Genomic DNA, 19,470 nt, shown 5'->3' with positions numbered 1-19,470 from the left:
CAAATGGCTTCGATCAAAAATGGCGCCATTGCCGGGGACGGTGTTTAATTGATTTAAGATTTCTTTTATTGTTTTTAGTTGTGTCTTTTTCACCTTGGGGAAGTAAAACTCCTCAAGGTTTGTTCTAATTGTTTTCTAGTTGTTTGATATTTTGCGAGAATGGATTTCATAGATTGTTTTGTAGAGGACCATTTGAGTATCCCTTACTTCAAGGATCCCATGCAAGCATTAGAGGCCTTAGAAGCAAGTAAGGCTAAGAGCATGTATTGGGAATTGGAGGTGGATCTCTTTGAGGCCGCTCTAGCTAACAAAGAACTCACTCATGCACAATCCGAGTTGGTGCATAATATTCTAGTGGAAGCATGTCAACCCATATAGGATGAGCAATCTATCCTAGAAGATATTCTACAAACTCAAGAGCAAGAGGAACCCATCATGGAATTTGAATATGATGAGGTTAATGAAAGTGAAGAAGAATATGTCATGAGAATGGAATGTCTAATGGAGATGGAGCAAATTCTCAATGACACTCCAAAGGAGGAAAGTGAGGTACAAACTCCTACTTTGAAACCCCTTCCCCCAAATTTGAAATATGCTTACCTTGATAAGTCAAAGACCAAACCCGTGATTGTTAATGATAGACTTGATGATGACCAATTGGGTAAATTGCTTAATGTGTTGAAACAACATGAGAAGGCTATAGGTTATAGTCTAGATGACCTAAAGGGAATTAGTCCCAACTTTTGCATGCATAGGATTCATCTAGAGGACGACCATAGACCTACCATTCAACCCCAAAGAAGATTGAACCCCCACATGCAAGAAGTTGTCAAAGGAGAAGTCATGAAATTACTTGATGCGGAATCATATATCCCATATCGGATTCTTTGTGGGTTAGCCCCGTCCAAGTGGTACCTAAGAAAGGAGGTACTACGGTAGTGACAAATGAAAAGAATGAATTAATACCCACAAGAATGATCACCGGTTGGCGTATGTGTATTGACTACCGTAAATTGAACTCCGCAACAAGGAAAGATCACTTCCCCTTACCATTCATTGACCAAATGCTTGAGAGGTTAGCCTCTAACAAATTCTTTTGTTACCTTGACGGGTATTCTGGATTCTTCCAAATCCCTATACACCCGGATGACCAACATAAGACCACCTTCACGTGCCCTTATGGCACTTTTGCATATAGAAGAATGCCTTTTGGATTATGTAATGCCCCCGCTACTTTCCAAAGATGCATGATGAGTGTCTTCTCCGATTATCTAGAGACCATAATGGAAGTTTTTATGGATGATTTTAGTGTTTATGGAAAGGACTTTGACTCATGCTTGCATAATCTTTCCCTTGTGTTGCAAAAATGTGAAGATGTTAGTCTTGTTTTAAATTGGGAAAAGTGTCATTTCATGGTTAATGAAGGAATTGTTTTGGGTCATTTGATTTCGGAAAAGGGCATCGAGGTAGATAAAGCTAAAGTTGAGGTGATAGAGAAACTCCCACCTCCCGTGAATGTTAGAGGGGTGAGAAGCTTTCTCGGTCACGCGGGTTTTTACCGTCGTTTCATAAAAGATTTTTCTAAAATAGCAAAACCCCTCACTCAACTTTTGCTTAAGGATGCCCAATTCCAATTTACTGACGAGTGTGTTGAAGCTTTTAATAGAATCAAAGAAGCATTGATCTCGGCACTAATCATCCAACCCCCAAATTGGGAGTTACCTTTTGAGATTATGTGCGACGCTAGCAACTACGCCGTTGGAGCGGTACTTGGCCAACGGGTAGGAAGAGCTCTTCATGCCATCTATTACATAAGCAAAACCCTCGACCCTTCTCAAGTGAATTATGACACGACCGAAAAGGAACTTCTTGCCATTGTATATGCTTTGGATAAATTTCGGTCCTACTTACTTGGATCCAAGGTGATTGTATTTTCGGATCACCGTGCTCTTCGACATCTCTTGATAAAGAAGGAGGCAAAACCAAGGTTGTTAAGATGGATTTTGCTACTTCAAGAATTTGACTTAGAAATAAGAGACAAGAAAGGAGCCGAGAATGTAGTAGCGGATCATTTGTCAAGGATCCGGTTTCATGATGAGAATGGAGAAACACCGATCAATGACTCATTCCCCGACGATATCTTGATGGCTATTCAAACTCAACTTGAAAGGCACATCACCCCATGGTTTGCCGATTATGCTAACTATATTGTTGGAAAAGTGCTCCCTCCTAACTTGAACCACAACCAAAGGAAGAGATTCTGTTCAAGTGAAGAGGTACTTTTGGGATGATCCAAACCTCTACAAGGAGTGTAGTGATGGGCTCTACCGGAGATGCATCCCTCAATGGGAAATCCAAGGAATCTTGGAAGGATGTCATTCATCACCCTACGGTGGGCACCATGGAGCAAGAAGAACCGTTGCGAAAATCCTCCAATCGGGTTTCTATTGGCCCACAATGTTTCGAGATACAAGAGAATTCATCATTCATTGTGATGCTTGTCAAAGAACGGGGAATATATCTTGGAGAAACGAAATGCCGCAAAGGGGCATTCTAGAGGTGGAGATTTTCGATGTTTGGGGAATTGACTACCAAGGCCCCTTTGCGACATCTAACGGGAACAAGTACATCCTTGTGGCCGTAGATTATGTTTCAAAGTGGGTGGAGGCAATTGCCACCCCAAATGATGATGCAAAAACAGTCACCAAGCTTTTTAAGAAGATAATTTTTCCACGATTTGGAGTTCCTAGAGCTATCATTAGTGATGGAGGAACACATTTCCATGAAAAGAAGCTTGCATCCCTTTTGACCAAATATGGTGTTCAACATCGAACCGGCTTGGGATATCATCCTCAAACAAGCGGTCAAGTGGAAATTTCAAATCGAGAGATCAAGCAAATTCTTGAAAAAGTTGTGAACAAGACTCGGAAAGATTGGAGCACAAAGCTTGATGATGCTCTTTGGGCTTATAGGACGGCCTATAAGACTCCCATTGGTGCCTCCCCTACAAGCTTGTATATGGAAAAGCATGTCATTTGCCAATCGAATTGGAATACAAAGCTTATTGGGCAATCCGAGCACTCAATCTTGATCTCAAATTGAGCGGTCAAAAGAGGATGATCCAAATCCAAGAATTGGAGGAATTCCGACTACAATCTTATGAGAATGCAAAGATTTACAAAGAAAGAACAAAATTGCTTCATGATAAGAGAATTCGACAAAAGGCCTTGCACAAGGGAGACAAAGTCCTTCTATTCAATTCCCGCTACCGACTCTTTCCGGGAAAATTGAACTCTAGATGGATGGGTCCCTATGTGATAACCGAAGTTGGGAAGTATGGAGATTTCGAACTCAAGGCGGAAGATGGAAGCAAGTTCAAGGTAAATGGTCAAAGATTGAAGCCATACTATGAAGGAGCATTTGTTGGAGAGGTCGAGGCTACCTACCTCGGTCCTCTTTCTCCTTGACATCTCATCAAGAATGAGAGTTTGGTGGAGTCCTCCCTAAACCGCCATTTGTAAATATACTAACCCTCTAACTTGTATTTATCATTTAATTGCATTTGTTTAATAAGCATAAATTCTTTTCATGAGCGCAAGTGAGGGAGGGTTACTAATGAGTTTTTGAATGAAGGAAGGAGAAAATTCCTAAGTGTGGGGATGCATTGAAAGAAAGGAGAAAAAAGTCAACACTCGCAGAGAATCCGTGCGTCTCTCTCAAGATCCTGGACGTCCCGGCGAATACGGACGTCAAGGGAAAAACCGCGCGTCCAGTCAGTGTTGAGAAATTGACGGATTCTGGATCAAGAAGAATCCGAGCGTCCTAAGGAAGAAGACGTCCGTCTGAGAGAATCCGGCCGGATTAGTGGAAAGACGCCCGTCTTTTCCCCGAGCATTTCAAAGAAAAATCTGCCGAAGAATCCGCCCGTCTTCTCAAGAAGACGCCCGTCTGACCCGATAAATCCGAGCGTCTTATGCTCGGGACGCTCGTCTTAAGGCGAGGAAAATTCTGGGATTTTACTCGTGGCGAATCCGGGCGTCTTGCCCAGAATCCGCCCGTCCCTTGAGAGGAGAATCCGAGCGTCTCAGCTTCGAATCCGCTCGTCTCCCTGCTCGTTCCTCGACCCGACTTTTCTCAATTAAATTACACCCCACCACTCATATAATGACACATCACTACTCCTTCCACTCACCCTATAAAACTCACCCCCTTGTAACCCCCATACATATTCCAAATCACTCTCTTCACCCTCAAAATCAAAAACCCCCAAATTTTCTAGGGTTTCCAATTCTCAATCAACAAAGAACAACCTTAGCAAATTTTCAAACAAAATAACCCAAATCAAAAGAACTCAAGGATGGCACCTAGAAGATCCTCCTTTAGAAATGCAAGAAGACCTAGGATGGTGGGAAGTTCCTCTACCTCACATCTCAACACCATTAGAAGGGAGCATGTGGAAATTGTAGACCTCACAAGGCTCGACGACTTCTCGAATGTGGAATTCCTTGATGATGTGCAGCGATTGGTCTTCCATCGACTCTTAAGTAAGAATATTCTTCCTACTAAATTCCTTTGTCATGATACTTTGAGAAAACTTGGAATCTTTCACCAAGTGGAGGCTTTATTTGAGGTTTTTGGTCTTTCAACACTCTTTCGCATGTTTGAACCCACCTATCGGTCTCTTGTGCTCGAATTCTTGAGTTGCTTAAAGATTATCACTTCAAACAAAGAGATTAGCATAGAGTTTAGGTTGGAAAATGTCTCTAGAACAATGACCCTTGTGGAATTTGCGAGAGTGTTCGGTCTTGATGTCTCACCTACCCGAACAACAAGACCCAAGAAGTATAGTGTCGCACCCTTGTGGAGGGCCATGACGGGCCGGGACTTCATTCTTACCAAAGAGTGTCTTGCTTTTCACATTCAAAACCCAATCTTGAGGCTCACATACCGATTTCTCTCGGGTACCCTCTTCGCCCGACGAGACCCAGCTATTGTGAATCAAATGGACCTCATGTTCATGGAATCCTATCTAAACATTCAAGGAAGAGACGGGTATCATCTCAATGCACCTCTAGTCTTGCTAGAAAAGTGGGCGAAATTCCGAAATGGTGATGATGATGGGAAAAAGCATATAGTGAATGGTGGACTCATAACAAGACTTGCAAAGCACTTTAATCCTAGGATCAATGAGAACAATGTGTACACTCCACTCTCGGGAGGAATGAGAATTAATGAAGACCTCCTTGTCGTCCAACACCATTGGATAACCCTTGAGGGGGTTGATAAAAGGATCAAATGGTTGACAAAAGGAAGTGATCCTATCTATCTTCCGATGGCCGACCTACCTCGAGTCTCTCCAAGGAGAGGAAGCTTGTCCCCAATACCCTCTTACCTCATTCAAAGTCAAGAAAAGCAAGCTCCACCCCCACAAGCTCCTCCACCTCAACAACAAGATCAACAAACTCAAAGTGAAAAGATAAAGGTGCCTCCCTACCCCTTTCCCTACCAACCTTACAACCATCCGAATCCCTTCATCCTCCCCCGTGACGACTTTGTCACGGGAATCTTGCAAGACTTGCACTACCGTCAATATGAAACCAAGGTGGACAACTATTATGCTCTCTACCCCCAATACCACGACATGGTTCAAAAGGGACGGATAAGTGAAGAAGGAGCTTTTCCTTCATGGGCTCAAATGGAGTTGCTCTTTCCTAACTCGAACAAGGCCAATGAAGGGGCAAATGGTAAGCAAAGGGAGGAGAGTGGGGACTCTTGTGGAGGTGATACGGTGAAGATTGAGAGCGAAGAAGATGAATTCATGGATCCAAGCTTGAGTGATGCTTCTAGGGATATTTGGGATACCGATATTGAAGGAGATGATGCCGATATCTAGGAGATTACTTCATCACTAGGTGGAGCGGGCAAGAGGCACCCACTTTAGTTCAAGTGAAGTTTTCTCATCTCTCCTCTTTATCTTTATTTTTCATGAAAAGAACTTTGCATCTTGTTTGTTTGTATTTTATTTTCATTTTGATCATTGTTGGTTTAGTCCTAGCAACATCAAAGGACTCACACCTCGGTTCCTTTGAGGTGTTCTTTATTGTTCCCACTTTTGTAAAATCCAAAATGACAATCTAGTCTCATGCATAGCATTGCATGTGCATGAACTCCCCCATGCTTTGACATTAGCAATAGTGTCTTGCTTGGTTTGGGGAAGTTAATGCATACGCAACGGGAGGTAATTTAAATTATCCTCTCCGTCATAACAAAAACCATGCATCATGTAGTATAGCTTAGTGTAGAATTGCATTTAGCATAGAAATCATGCATCATTCTTTGCATAATTTCCATCATTTTGGCCATTGAGGACAATGCCCATATTAGTGTGGGGATGGGAATTCTAACTCTTAACTTTTATTCAAAAACCATAAAAATTGAAAAATTTCAAAAATCATAAAAATTTGAAAAATTGAAAAAAAACCAAAAACAAGTTCATTTCCTTTGTATATATTGTCTTGTATATATTGTGTTTGTTCTATCCTTGTTCACATTGATTGACTACGCCACATCCGAGACATGAGGATATTGAAGACCGCATGGTATGATCTTTCCAATCTCCTTTTTCCTCTTTATGTTAATGACTATGTGGCTTTATTTTGATTGATGCGGTAAAACAATGTGAACTTAGGACTTGCATTTAGTTTATATGTCATATTAGTTGGTAGAATCATTTGCATTAGGATGTTTATATGTTAGTTGCATCATGGCATGTAGTTTGCATGTTAGAAAAATTTTGCGAAACCGTCTACTTGGGAAGCTTGACAAGTGTATATAGGCCCTAGTAGATGCTTTTTATTCTTAAGACTTTGCTTGTTAGAATGCTTGTAAAACACCCTAGGATGTGTCATGCTAGTATCCTTTGACCCATGGTTTAAGGCCTAGTCAAGAGTACCTTGTGGTGTGATAACTCCTTGGCTACCGTTTATTCCAAGGTGACCCTTGAAACCATGCATACTTCTATCATTCATCCATATTCTACCATAACATTTTTGTCATCAAAGGGAATGGGCACAACAAAAAGAAATTGATTTGAGTTCAAAGAAATGAAAAGTGAAAGAAAGTTTGCAAAAACGCATCAAAAGAAAAGAGGAGCAAAAATAGAACTCCTAAAGCTTCAAATACAAGGCACCCTCGTTACTAATTGGGGTGACTTTGAAAATGTTCAAAAAGAAATGCAAAAAGTTGTCAAGTATTGAAATGCCAAAAAATCAAAAAGAAATGGCAAGAAAGTGTTCTCAAAAAGTCAAATGCCAAAGAAATTTGGGGGGGAAAACAAAAACAAAAGCAAACTCCCAAAAGTGAAACTCAAATATCTATCGATCCCTTTATCCATCGTATCCATTTTTGTGCATGGTAGAGAGGGGACGACCCTTCTTCTTGTCTAGGCAAGAGGGGGAATTCCGCGATCCTCCAGTGTTTCTAACACCATAGGGAGTCTATTCTTGACAAAAGCATTTAACGATTGAGGACAAAGGTACCCTAGCTTGACACAACTTGGAGGTGATTTATTGGTATCCTTCTAGGCTTAGTAGTTTGAACAAATTGCATCTATGAAGGATTGTGCACCCTTGAATTGCTTCCCTTGTAGATAATTTCCGCCACTTAGATGAGGAAAGTGGCTATTATTTTTGTAGATGCATCCATTATGTGATTTTGTGTGCTTAATGTTTGGATGTGTCGCCATTTTGGCAAGACCCACCTTGCCTTGCAAGAAGGCATCCTACCTCATGGTTGTCTTGTTGTGAGTTGAAGGGGCGGAGTGAGACCCGCTAATTGTCTCATATCGGCTATTATTATTAGGTTAGGTTAGTATTGGTCCTAGTCTTTGTCACCTCTTTACTCGGGACGAGCAAAGGTTCGGTTTGGGGATATTTGATGCGACCATAATTGGCGCATATTTAGCCCCCGAATTACCATTGTTTCTATGCTTTTTAGTGCCTATTTGGGTCATTTCTTATCTTTAGATCTTTGTTTTGCATATTCTTTGAGATTTTGATCCCTTGGTAGGAAAGGAGTAAGAATCTTGCATTTTCATGGCAAAACAAGGCTAAATTGATCATATTCAATGACCAAGCATCAAGGAGAGACAAGACTAGAAGGCCTTTGTACATAGCATAGTAGAAGAGCATTGTTGAGAAAAGGATCCTTGAGTCCCCAAGGAAATCCCCAAGGAATTCATGAAGAAAAGGGAAGAAAAAGAAGAAGGAAAGGCTGGCTGAGCTACAATCCGAACGGATTGTAGAGAATCCGTCCGTCCTCGCCAGTCCGAGCGTCCTCACCAGGAATCCGCTCGGATTGCCCATGCCCAGTCCGTGCGTCTTGTTCCTTGATCCGCTCGGATTGTCCATCCCAGATCCGGCCGTCCCGACTCCCAGCCGCACGGATCACAGCACAGCGCAGTTTCGTTCTTCAAGCTACGAAATGAAGAAGCCCTTCTCTCGGATAATCCCGGAGGCTCCTTGCTCAACTTAAAAAGTGTAATTACTAGTTTAGCCCTTAGTTAACCCTAATGCATCCTCCCTAATTCTCACTATAAATACCCCATTAGTCTAATTAGAGGAGCATGTTCTTCTTATCAATAATTAGTGTAGTTAATATCAATAAAATCTCTCTTCAATATTGTAATCAAATATTAATCAAGTTTTAATCCAAGTTTTAGTTCCTTAATCTCTCTCTTGTTCTTACTTTATTTTGGGTAATTGAAGATTATTTGGGTTATTATTGGGAGATTGACAACCTCTCAATCTAGGATTCAAGTACTTCTATTATTCTTGCTTTATTATTGGAATCATTAGTAGGTATAATCTCTTAATCCCTTTTTAATTATTGCTAATTACTTTCATTTATTCATCATGTTTCATTATGTTAGTATGATTGACAACCTTTCTAGCATGATCAATATGATAATGAGTGAGTAGTCTCTTAGCTAGGGTTTAATGGGTGATTAGGGGAAACCAACATGGGGAATGATTCATGCTTAAATTAATATGCTTTCATATCTTATTTGCTTGCTTGTTTTGATCTTAATGCATGCACATGTTATATTTGATGAAATGCTAAGCCTATGAATCCTTGCATTTACTATCATCTTCTATCCTTTCAACTTGACTTGTAAGACATAACCCAACTCGAGTCTTGTTAGACCATGCATGTGTTAAGTAGGGAAGATTAAGTCGACTTGTAGGTGTTGTACAATCCAAGAGATTCGGCTCCGGGACCCAAACTTTCCTAGGATTGTAAGATATAACCCAACTCAATCCATCACAACAATAATTGCTTGCTTATAATTTGAGAACATGTTTGTATGATCATATCCCATGATTCCCCTATGAACCCATGACACCCTAGTGCTTTTAATCAATTGTTTACACCCTTATTTCATTCACCTTAATAGTTTATTTTCATTGCTATTTTAGTTTAGTAACCTTCTACATCAACCCAATTTGTGACACCCCTAGACACCGCTAGTTACAATAGAATCTTCATTTCAATACCCGTCCCTTGGGATCCGACCTTTACTTGCCTCTTTACTAATTGTAGAGTTGTTTGTGAAGTATAAATTGTGTTTTGTATCGACCATTGACCAACGACCACATATGCTTAATTGTGAACACCAAATGGCTTCGATCAGACGACATCACCCATCAGTAATCGAATTGTTTTATTGCTTATATGAAATTATTGTTTACGGAAACAATTGAACTGAATGAATAATTTATTATAAATACAAGATGTTGTGATTTATAATTGGTAAATTATTTTGGTACAAGTAATTATGAATTACTAAGTCGATTTTTTATATGACGTATTTTTATTAATGCGTTGATTTTTAATATGTTAAAAATGCATAACAATTTTGCATGACTTGTGACATGTGACAAATTGACAAAGATAAAATGGAATCCATTTTATCTTAAATGGACCGAAATATGGGGTGATTTAGGATAAAAATTGTGTTGATTAATTGAGTGGAAAACATAATCATTTTACCTAAACCTAGCCATGCAAACCTACTTGCTCTTGTGAAGAACACCTTGCCCATGCATTGGCTCCCCAATCCCTCCTTCCACCGGTTTTTGGAGGACCAAATAGAGAGTTTTTCTCTATCATTTTTATTCATACACAATTTACATGATTTCTAGTGTAAGAAATTAAAATCTCTCTAAGAAAACTAGAGAAATAAAAACTCCAAATCCTTCCTCTCTTAACCGAAATTAAGAGACCAAAATACATATTTTTGGGTCAATTTTATTTAAATTAATATTGTTTTAGTATTAATAATATTAATTTTATTAAGTGGTTACCTTGGGTATTATTCCTTGGGAGGGATTCTATACTTAAATCCTTTGTTCTTCCATTTTAGGAGTGCTCAAGAACAAGTAAGAAGGAGATCTTACTTGTGCCCTTTGATCCAAAATATCAATGTAAGAATGATGATTTTTCCTTAATATTTACTTATGTTTGCATGCATACGATCTAATTAATTTTATGACTAAATTAAATTTGAAACATATATGAATATGTTGAGTACAATGAGATATATATTTCTAACAAGCGGTATCATGAGCCTTGGGTTGTTTGCATGCAAATCGGTTATAGTTTTTCCGAGCTATACGATTAACATATAAAACTTATAAATTTGTGCTTATTATGATATATCACGAAATCAATTATGCATGTTAAAGTTTCTGATCCTAAAATGTTTTTAGGATATTTTGGTTAATTTATGGATTTTTATTGTTCATTTTATATAATAATGGCATTAAAAATGTGATTTTATGACAAAAATGTAATTTTCGGACTAAAATTAGCTAAACTTCGATTTTTCCAGTGGTTTTTGGATATGTTTTCACATATATTATTTTTAGATGACCTGTAAATTTTCAAAATTTTATGAGTTCTTATGCTCGAAATATGGATTTTTTCATGATAAAAATCGAATTTAAAAGAAAAATAGGTTAATATGAGATAAATTTCGAATCTGGTCATATAAATTTAGTATGTTGTCGCATGAAATGTTACAAGATGTGTGTAAAATAATAGGCTATAATAAAGTCTTTATGCATGATTTATGAATTTTTGATGAAAAATAGCATAAATAGTGACTTTAATTAGTGAATAATTGCTAAAACATACTTCATGACTAAGGAAAAACATCACATGTTTTATTTTATTACCTATTTCAGATCTAAAATTGAAAAGTTGATAAATATAATTTTTCTCATATTTTTATGATAATATTTGATAAATCCGGTAAATCGCAACATAGTTTTTCCTTGATAATTTTCGAAATTTTTAACCGAAGTTTTTGAACATTATGAGTGTCATGGTATTTTTCCAGAATGTTCATGAGTTTAAAATTTCAAATTTTGAATTTATTTGAAATTTTTGTGATTTATTTGGAGTTTATGGCATTTTATTGTAATTTTGAGTCCATTAATGAACAATTTTAAGAAATATAAGTTAATTATAGTCAATATGTTAGTGGTGACTAATTTTGAGTCCTAAGTTGGTTAGGATAATTAACTTGTGCATAAATATGATTTTATGTAATTTATTGTGATTTTAAAAGGTTGAATCACGCAAATCCGTAAAAACCGTTTAATATACGATATTGGCTCCTTAAAGGCGATTTAGCATAAAATTGGGCATGTTCATACATATTATAATGCTGCATTTTATTTATGATTGTCATAGTTTTATTTTATGTAATTTTTGAATTATGTAATTTTACTTAGTATGGCCTTAATTTTTAATTGGTATTACCCGAAATGTATGGGAATATCGATTCGGTTGTAATTTATTGTGATCTCGTATCACCGTTTTGTAATTTAATAGATTTATTTTTATTTTAATTACAAATGTATAATAGGAAATTATGTAATTTATTTATTCCGGGGATCCTTGAAGACGGTGTCACTCGAGAAGGCGATCAATTAAAGACGGTGTTGCCTCGAGGTGCGTGCCAAAAACCGAAGTTCAAGGGACCAATGGAGTTGGTTTCCGAATATGTAATAGTTAATTAGATTTTCTATTTTAGGAAGGCCATACTAAAATTTTATTTATGTTTTGCATTTTATTTATATGTTGCATGCATCGCTAAATCGCCATAACTAAAACATGCATTGTCATTTTAATCGAGTTTATCGACCGTGTCAATTATAATTATCGTAGTTCACCGCTTCAGTTCACTTAAAACGTGATAGATAATAAATTGACATGACCTCTCGCTTAAAAATAAACAATTGAGACTTAGCCTTACCAAAAAGTAGAAACCATGAAAACCTATTTCGCGAGGGAGTGCACTCGGCCCTACCGGGGTACAAACCTTGTTACGTAGGGGAAGTTGGTGATAAATGTCTATCCACCGAATTCATGTTGATAAGGGATGAATCAGCCCTACCGTGCCCAAGTTGATGTGGATTTGGATCATGGACACATTTATTCGAAATTTGGATTGAGCTCAACGGAAGTATTCGTGACCGTAGTCGCATGTGTTTCGGGCTAAAGATAAAAATTAATGTAATTTTATCGACCAAGAGTTCTAAAAGTAGAATCGATTAAAGCGTTAATCCACCAAGTTATATTGATAAGGGATGAATCGGCCCTACCGTGCCCAAGTTAATATGAATTTGGATCTTGGAATCATTTATAATAGTTGGGTAGAGGTCACTATATAAATGCTCATATCTTGTTTAAATTTTATTTACAAGTATGACTAAAAAGACAAATGTTAATATTTCCTTTTCCTCTATACTTGTAGTTCATTACAATGAATCCATCAAACGCTACCGCACCGATAACTATTGAGTCATGCCACAATGTTTTTGACGCCGTTTGCTCCAACAATGATTTCGACACTACTAGAGAACTTCATTTTGGGATAGGTTCGGATGGAAACCTTAACTTCATCACTTCTAGACCACCTACAAATACTAAATCTCTTGTGAGCCGGTCTCAGGAAGACCGCCTCATAAAATCTATAGGATCTTTGTCTTTGGAAGATAAAGATGCCAAAACTAGTGGGAGCTCAAGCGATCAAGTTCTTGCTTCAAAGGGCAAAAAGTTCAAGAAGAAGGGAAAGAAAGGGAAAAACTTCAAGCAAGTTGAAGATGAGTGCCATTATTGCTATGGCATGGACATTGGCTTAGGAATTGTCCCGTATATTTGCCAAATATAAGGGAAGGAATCATCGTTCCAAAAGGTAAAATTCCTAAGGAAATTTATGTTATTGATATAAATTATACTTCCACTACGACATGGGTACTGGATACCGGTTGTGGTTCTCACCTTTGTAATCATTTACAGGGTTTAAGAGACGTGAAGAGGCTTAGCAAAGGAGATGTGGATCTACGCCTTGGAAATGGAGCTCGAGTAGCGGTCGAATCCAAAGGAACTTATGTATTAGCTTTGCCTAATGGATTTGAGTTGTATTTACATAATTGTTTTTATGTGCCTACACTCTCTAAAAATATTATTTCTATCGCTATGTTAGACATGGACGGATTTTGTTTTGTCATTAAGAGCAATCGTTGTACTATTTCAAGGAACGACTTGGTTATAGGCCAAGCTTCTTCCATTAATGGCATTTATATTTTAGAAACCTCGAATCCGACTAATGATATCTATAACATTCAATCAAAGAAACTCAAATCAAGTGACCCAAGTGAATCGTTCATTTGGCATTGTTGATTAGGTCACATAAACGAGAATCGCATCAAATGATTAATTTCAAGTAATGTGATTACACCATTTGATTATCAATCATATGGTGCATGCGAATATTGCCTTCTTGGAAAAATGACTCGTAATCCTTTAAGTGGCAAAGGGATACGAGCTAGTGAACTATTGGGACTCATACACACCGATGTATGTGGACCAATGAGTATCACCGCTCGAGGAAATTATGACTACTTCATAACCTTCACCGATGACTTGAGTAGACATGGGCATGTCTATTTAATGAAGTATAAGAGTGAATCTTTTGAGAAATTCAAGGAATTTCAAAATGAAGTAGAGCACCAATTGAACAAAAAGATAAAAGCACTACGATCCGATCGTGGTGGAGAATATCTTAGCCTTGAATTCGATTCACACTTGAAAGGTTGTGGTATTATATCACAACTTTCTCCACCCGGAACAACACAACTCAATGGTGTTGCCGAAAGGAGAAATCGAACCCTACTTGATATCGTTCGATCAATGATGAGTCAAACCGAGCTACCAAACTCGTTTTGGGGATTTGCGATTCAAACCGCAATTAGATCTTTGAACAATAGTCCCACAAAGACAACCGAAAAGACTCCATGTGAGATGTGGACGGGAAGGGTTCCCAATATATCCTATATGAAGATTTGGGGATGTGATGCTTACGTCAAGGCAAAGACCGACAACAAGCTTGCCCCAAGATCCGAAAAATGCATCTTTGTAGGTTACCCCTCGACCTCTCGAGGATATTACTTCTACAAACGACAAGAAAACAAAGTGTTTGTGTCTGGCGAGGCTGTCTTCTTAGAAAGAGAATTTATTTCTAAGAGACAGAGTGGGAGAAATTTTGAACTTGATGAAGTTCAAGAGCCACAAACCGAAGTAGAGATGCAAGAAGATGTTCCTTCGTCATCTAACGCGGTTGTCCCTCCTCCGCCTAGAAGAACGGGCCGTGTTATTCGCCATCCCCATCGATATGTGGGACTTATCGAAGAAGATGGAACACTCGATGTGTTGCTTTTAGAAAGTGACGAGCCCGCCACTTACAAGCTCGCAATCTCTAGTCCAAATTCCTCCTTATGGCTTGAAGCCATGAAGTCCGAAATGGATTCTATGCATGAAAACCAAGTTTGGAACTTGGTAGATTTGCCTAAAGGGGCAAAACCTCTTCAATGCAAATGGATTTTCAAAGTCAAGAATGGGATAGAAGGACATGATGATGTCTACAAAGCTAGGCTAGTGGCAAAAGGATTTACCCAAGTCCAAGGTCTCCATTATGATGAGACCTTCGCCCCCGTAGCCATGCTAAGATCCATATGGATTTTGTTAGAGATTGCCGCATTTCATGATTATGAAATATGGCAAATGGATGTCAAAACCGGTTTTCTAAATGGGCATTTAGAAGAGGAGGTGTACATGATACAACCCGAAGGTTTTGTTGATTCTAAGAATCCTAACAAAGTGTGCAAACTTAAGAGATCCATTTATGGTCTTAAGCAAGCATCTAGAAGTTGGAATCATCGATTCGATCATGTTATAAAAGATAATTGTTTCACTCGAAGTGTTGAGGAACCATGTTTATACATGAAATTTAGTGGGAGTAATGTTGTGTTCCTAATCTTGTATGTCGATGACATACTACTCATTGGAAATGATATTCCGATGTTGTCTTCTGTTAAGAAGTGGTTAGGTAACCACTTCCAAATGAAGGATTTAGGAGAAGCACAACGCATATTAGGTATCCGGATCCATAGAGATAGATCCAAGAGGATATTGGCACTAAGTCAAGAGTCTTATGTTGGTAAGATTCTTCGACGGTTCAGCATGGACAAATCAAAAAGGGGATTGGTACCTATGGTAACTGGGACAATATTGAGCAAGTCTCAATCTCCCTCCAAACCCCATGATGTTGAACGTATGAAGATGATCCCTTATGCTTCCGCTGTTGGATCAATCATGTACGCCATGATATGCACACGTCCTGATGTCTCATATGCCTTGAGCATGACGAGTAGATATCAAGGAAATCCAGGAGAGAGTCACTGGATAGCCGTCAAGAACATCCTTAAGTACTTGAGAAGAACTAAGGATTCTATCTTAGTGTTTGGAGGAGACACCGAGCTACGTGTTAATGGATACACGAACTCAAGTTTCCAAACGGATAGAGATGACATGAAATCACAAGCTGGTTTCGTTTTCATGCTCAATGGTGGTGCCGTTAGCTGGAGAAGCTTCAAGGAAGTTGTGATCTGATTCAATCATGGAGGTGAGTACATTGCGAAGATCGAAGCTGCCAAGGAAGCTTTGTGGATCAGGCAATTCACGGAAGGTCTAAGAGTAGTACCTACCGCCAATGATCCCATCACTCTCTATTGTGATAATAGTGGGACAATCTTCCAAGCTAAAGAGCCAAAGTCTAGTAATAGATCTAGACATGTACTTAGAAAATATCATGTAATTAGAGATTTCATTGAAAGAAAGGAAATTGCGATTTGTAAGGTTGGGACGGATGACAATATAGCCGATCCGCTCACCAAGCCTTTATCGCAGGCCAAGCATCATGGACATGTTGCGTCCATGGGACTTAAACGTGTACCAAGTTTATGTTAGATTTTGAAATGAAATAAAAGTGTTGTTTTTGTTCATGTTCACAATCGCAATTGTCTTTTATCTTTTCTTATACATTGTTATGTCCAAACGGGTTGTAGAGACAATTGAACCTCGTTAAAGTGAACACGGATTAGCATTGTATTCGCCCATAGTTACTTACATGAGGTGACGTCTCGAAGTAACTAGAATGTGATGCGATTGATGGCAAGTTCAAGTGTCATGGAGTCATATGAGAATGACTAGTCGATCACATAGGCAGACTGTTATGAACACTATGTCGGGCCTTATGACCGCTTATAGAGTTCTGGCAAATTTATATTGCCTGGTCGTGGCGAGAGCTACTATAGTATTCTAATGAGTCGATTCGTTTGACTAAAGACTGTTCGCCTAAGATGGCACAGTTTCAGATTAACTTTGATTTGTGTTACTACGACCTTCGTAAATGGGGTCAAATGGGCATATTTTGGGTTATGATGGCTGTGGATAGTCGAAGGGAATATGTGCGATAGGAATTGTCCACCCCTAGTCAGGGTTATAACAATATCTCAGGGCCACTCGAGGAGTAATGAACTGGAAATGTGTTGCCACGCTCGGAAGATATCTATTGTAGATAAATCCGGCCAATCAGTTATTCTCCAGATCGAGGAAACCACTCTCGACATGATCACTTGCAAGTACGACCTGAAAGACACCTTGCATTGAGTTGGAGATAGTAATAGGACAAGAGAATTGGTGACGCACACTTGTCGAGGACAAGTAGGAGATTGTTAGAATATGTGTCCTCCGACAATAATGCGATCACAACTGTCGATCATGATGATCACATGTTTAAGTCTCATTTTAAGAATACAATTGGGAAGTAATATTTTACTGTCAACTGGTCCACACATATCGGTAATGATTGGCTGACTAGAGTTTGACATTACTGTCGTGCGACGGTGGTGATCAGTTGATCCCCTTAGGAAATACCTAAAGGGTAACACTCTTAATTGAATATTTAATTAATCGTATGACGATACGGGTTAATTAAATTACTTAAAATTAACGGACGATTTTGGAAGTAATATTTACGTGTCTCATTGTAATTTGATTAAATAAGATACGGTCTAAGTAATCGAATTGTTTTATTGTTTAGATGAAATTATTGTTTGCGGAAACAATTGAACTGAATGAATAATTTATTATAAATACAAGATGTTGTGATTTATAATTGGTAAATTATTTTGGTACAAGTAATTATGAATTACTAAGTCGATTTTGTATATGACGTATTTTTATTAATGCGTTGATTTTTAATATGTTAAAAATGCATAACAATTTTACATGACTTGTGACATGTGACAAATTGACAAATCATTTTATCTTAAATGGACCGAAATATGGGGTGATTTAGGATAAAAATTGTGTTGATTAATTGAGTAGAAAACATAATCATTTTACCTAAACCTAGCCATGCAAACCTACTTGCTCTTGTCAAGAACACCTTGCCCATGCATTGGCTCCCCAATCCCTCCTTCCACCGGTTTTTGGAGGACCAAATAGAGAGTTTTTCTCTATCATTTTTATTCATACACAATTTACATGATTTCTAGTGTAAGAAATTAAAATCTCTCTATGAAAACTAGAGAAATAAAAACTCCAAATCCTTCCTCTATTAACCGAAATTAAGAGACCAAAATAAATATTTTTGGGTCAATTTTATTTAAATTAATATTGTTCTAGTAATAATAATATTAATTTTATTAAGTGGTTACCTTGGATATTATTCCTTGGGAGGGATTCTATACTTCAATCCTTTGTTCTTCCATTTTAGGAGTGCTCAAGGACAAGTAAGAAGGAGATCTTACTTGTGCCCTTTGATCCGAAATATCAATGTAAGAATGATGATTTTTCCTTAATATTTACTTATGTTTGCATGCATAAGATCTAATTAATTTTATGACTAAATTAAATTTGAAACATATATGAATATGTGGAGTACAATGAGATATAGATTTCTAACATATTTTCGTCCGGAGACTTCCATTTGCCCCTCTCTCCTTTCATTTTGGTGATGATGATAGCATTTTGATTACTCAATCCTTCCAAAGTAGAAGGAGAATTCTCATAACATTGATGATCGGGTTCTTTAGAATTTGGAATCGTGGGTGCCACATTTCCAGAAGTGAGTTCATTTGCAAGTTTGTTCTTGAGGTTTTCCACCAAGTACCCTTTATATGACGATTTGAATGTTTGGAGAATGTCCACCATGTCATCTCCAGCAATCATAGGTTCCATGGTAGGTGTGAAATGGTCTTCATAGGCAATAGGGAGGAGGCATTTATCTTCTTCATGATAAGAAATCTCAAATTTCTCAAGGATGGGTTCCTCAAGTAAAATGATCTCACAAGTTTGCTCTTCCTTACTCCATAAGTTCTTGCAAAATACATAAGCTTCTTTCACGATCTCGTCATCATGGCTATCCTCCTAAGAATTATAAACGGGGGCTTCATCTCTCTCCAATAATCCTTCCTCCACCATCTCAAAATTCACATCAAAAGACACACCCTCATACTCACAAAGGCTAAGAGTATTTGTCTTACTCAACCTCGTGTCTTCTTCATCAAACACAACACTTTCATACTCACAAGTGCTCAAAGGGATTGGCTCTTCCCACTTCTTATCTTCCATATCCAAGGTCACTCATTCAAATTCGCATTTATGGACAATGTTGAAGGATTGATGGGGAGTAGCCACTTGGGTTTCCTTCATTTGGGCAATTTTATTTGCCAATTCCTCACCATGGGTAACAATATTTTGAAGAACATTGTCTCTATTTTGGCTCTCCTTTAGCACTTGTTTGAAAAAGTTTTGTTGATCTCCCATCAATTGGAGGATCATACTTTGAATGTCAAAGTTAGTCTCATCTTTTTGTTGTGGGTGGGTGTGAAAGTGGTTGTATTTTGGTATTTGGAATTCATTGTAGGGTGGGTCTTAGATGGGTGGTTGTTGTGGATGTTGGATGTGGTGATTTTGGTGGGGGAAATTCAGGGTAGTGGTTAGAAATTTCATTATATGAGTAGTAAGGTAGGTTTGTGTTGACTTGCTTCTCAA

Source organism: Silene latifolia, chromosome X (genome assembly GCF_048544455.1).
Source record: "Silene latifolia isolate original U9 population chromosome X, ASM4854445v1, whole genome shotgun sequence".
Classification (NCBI taxonomy): domain Eukaryota; kingdom Viridiplantae; phylum Streptophyta; class Magnoliopsida; order Caryophyllales; family Caryophyllaceae; genus Silene; species Silene latifolia.
The sequence above is the reverse complement of the archived record's forward strand: the minus strand, read 5'-3'. Positions refer to the sequence as shown.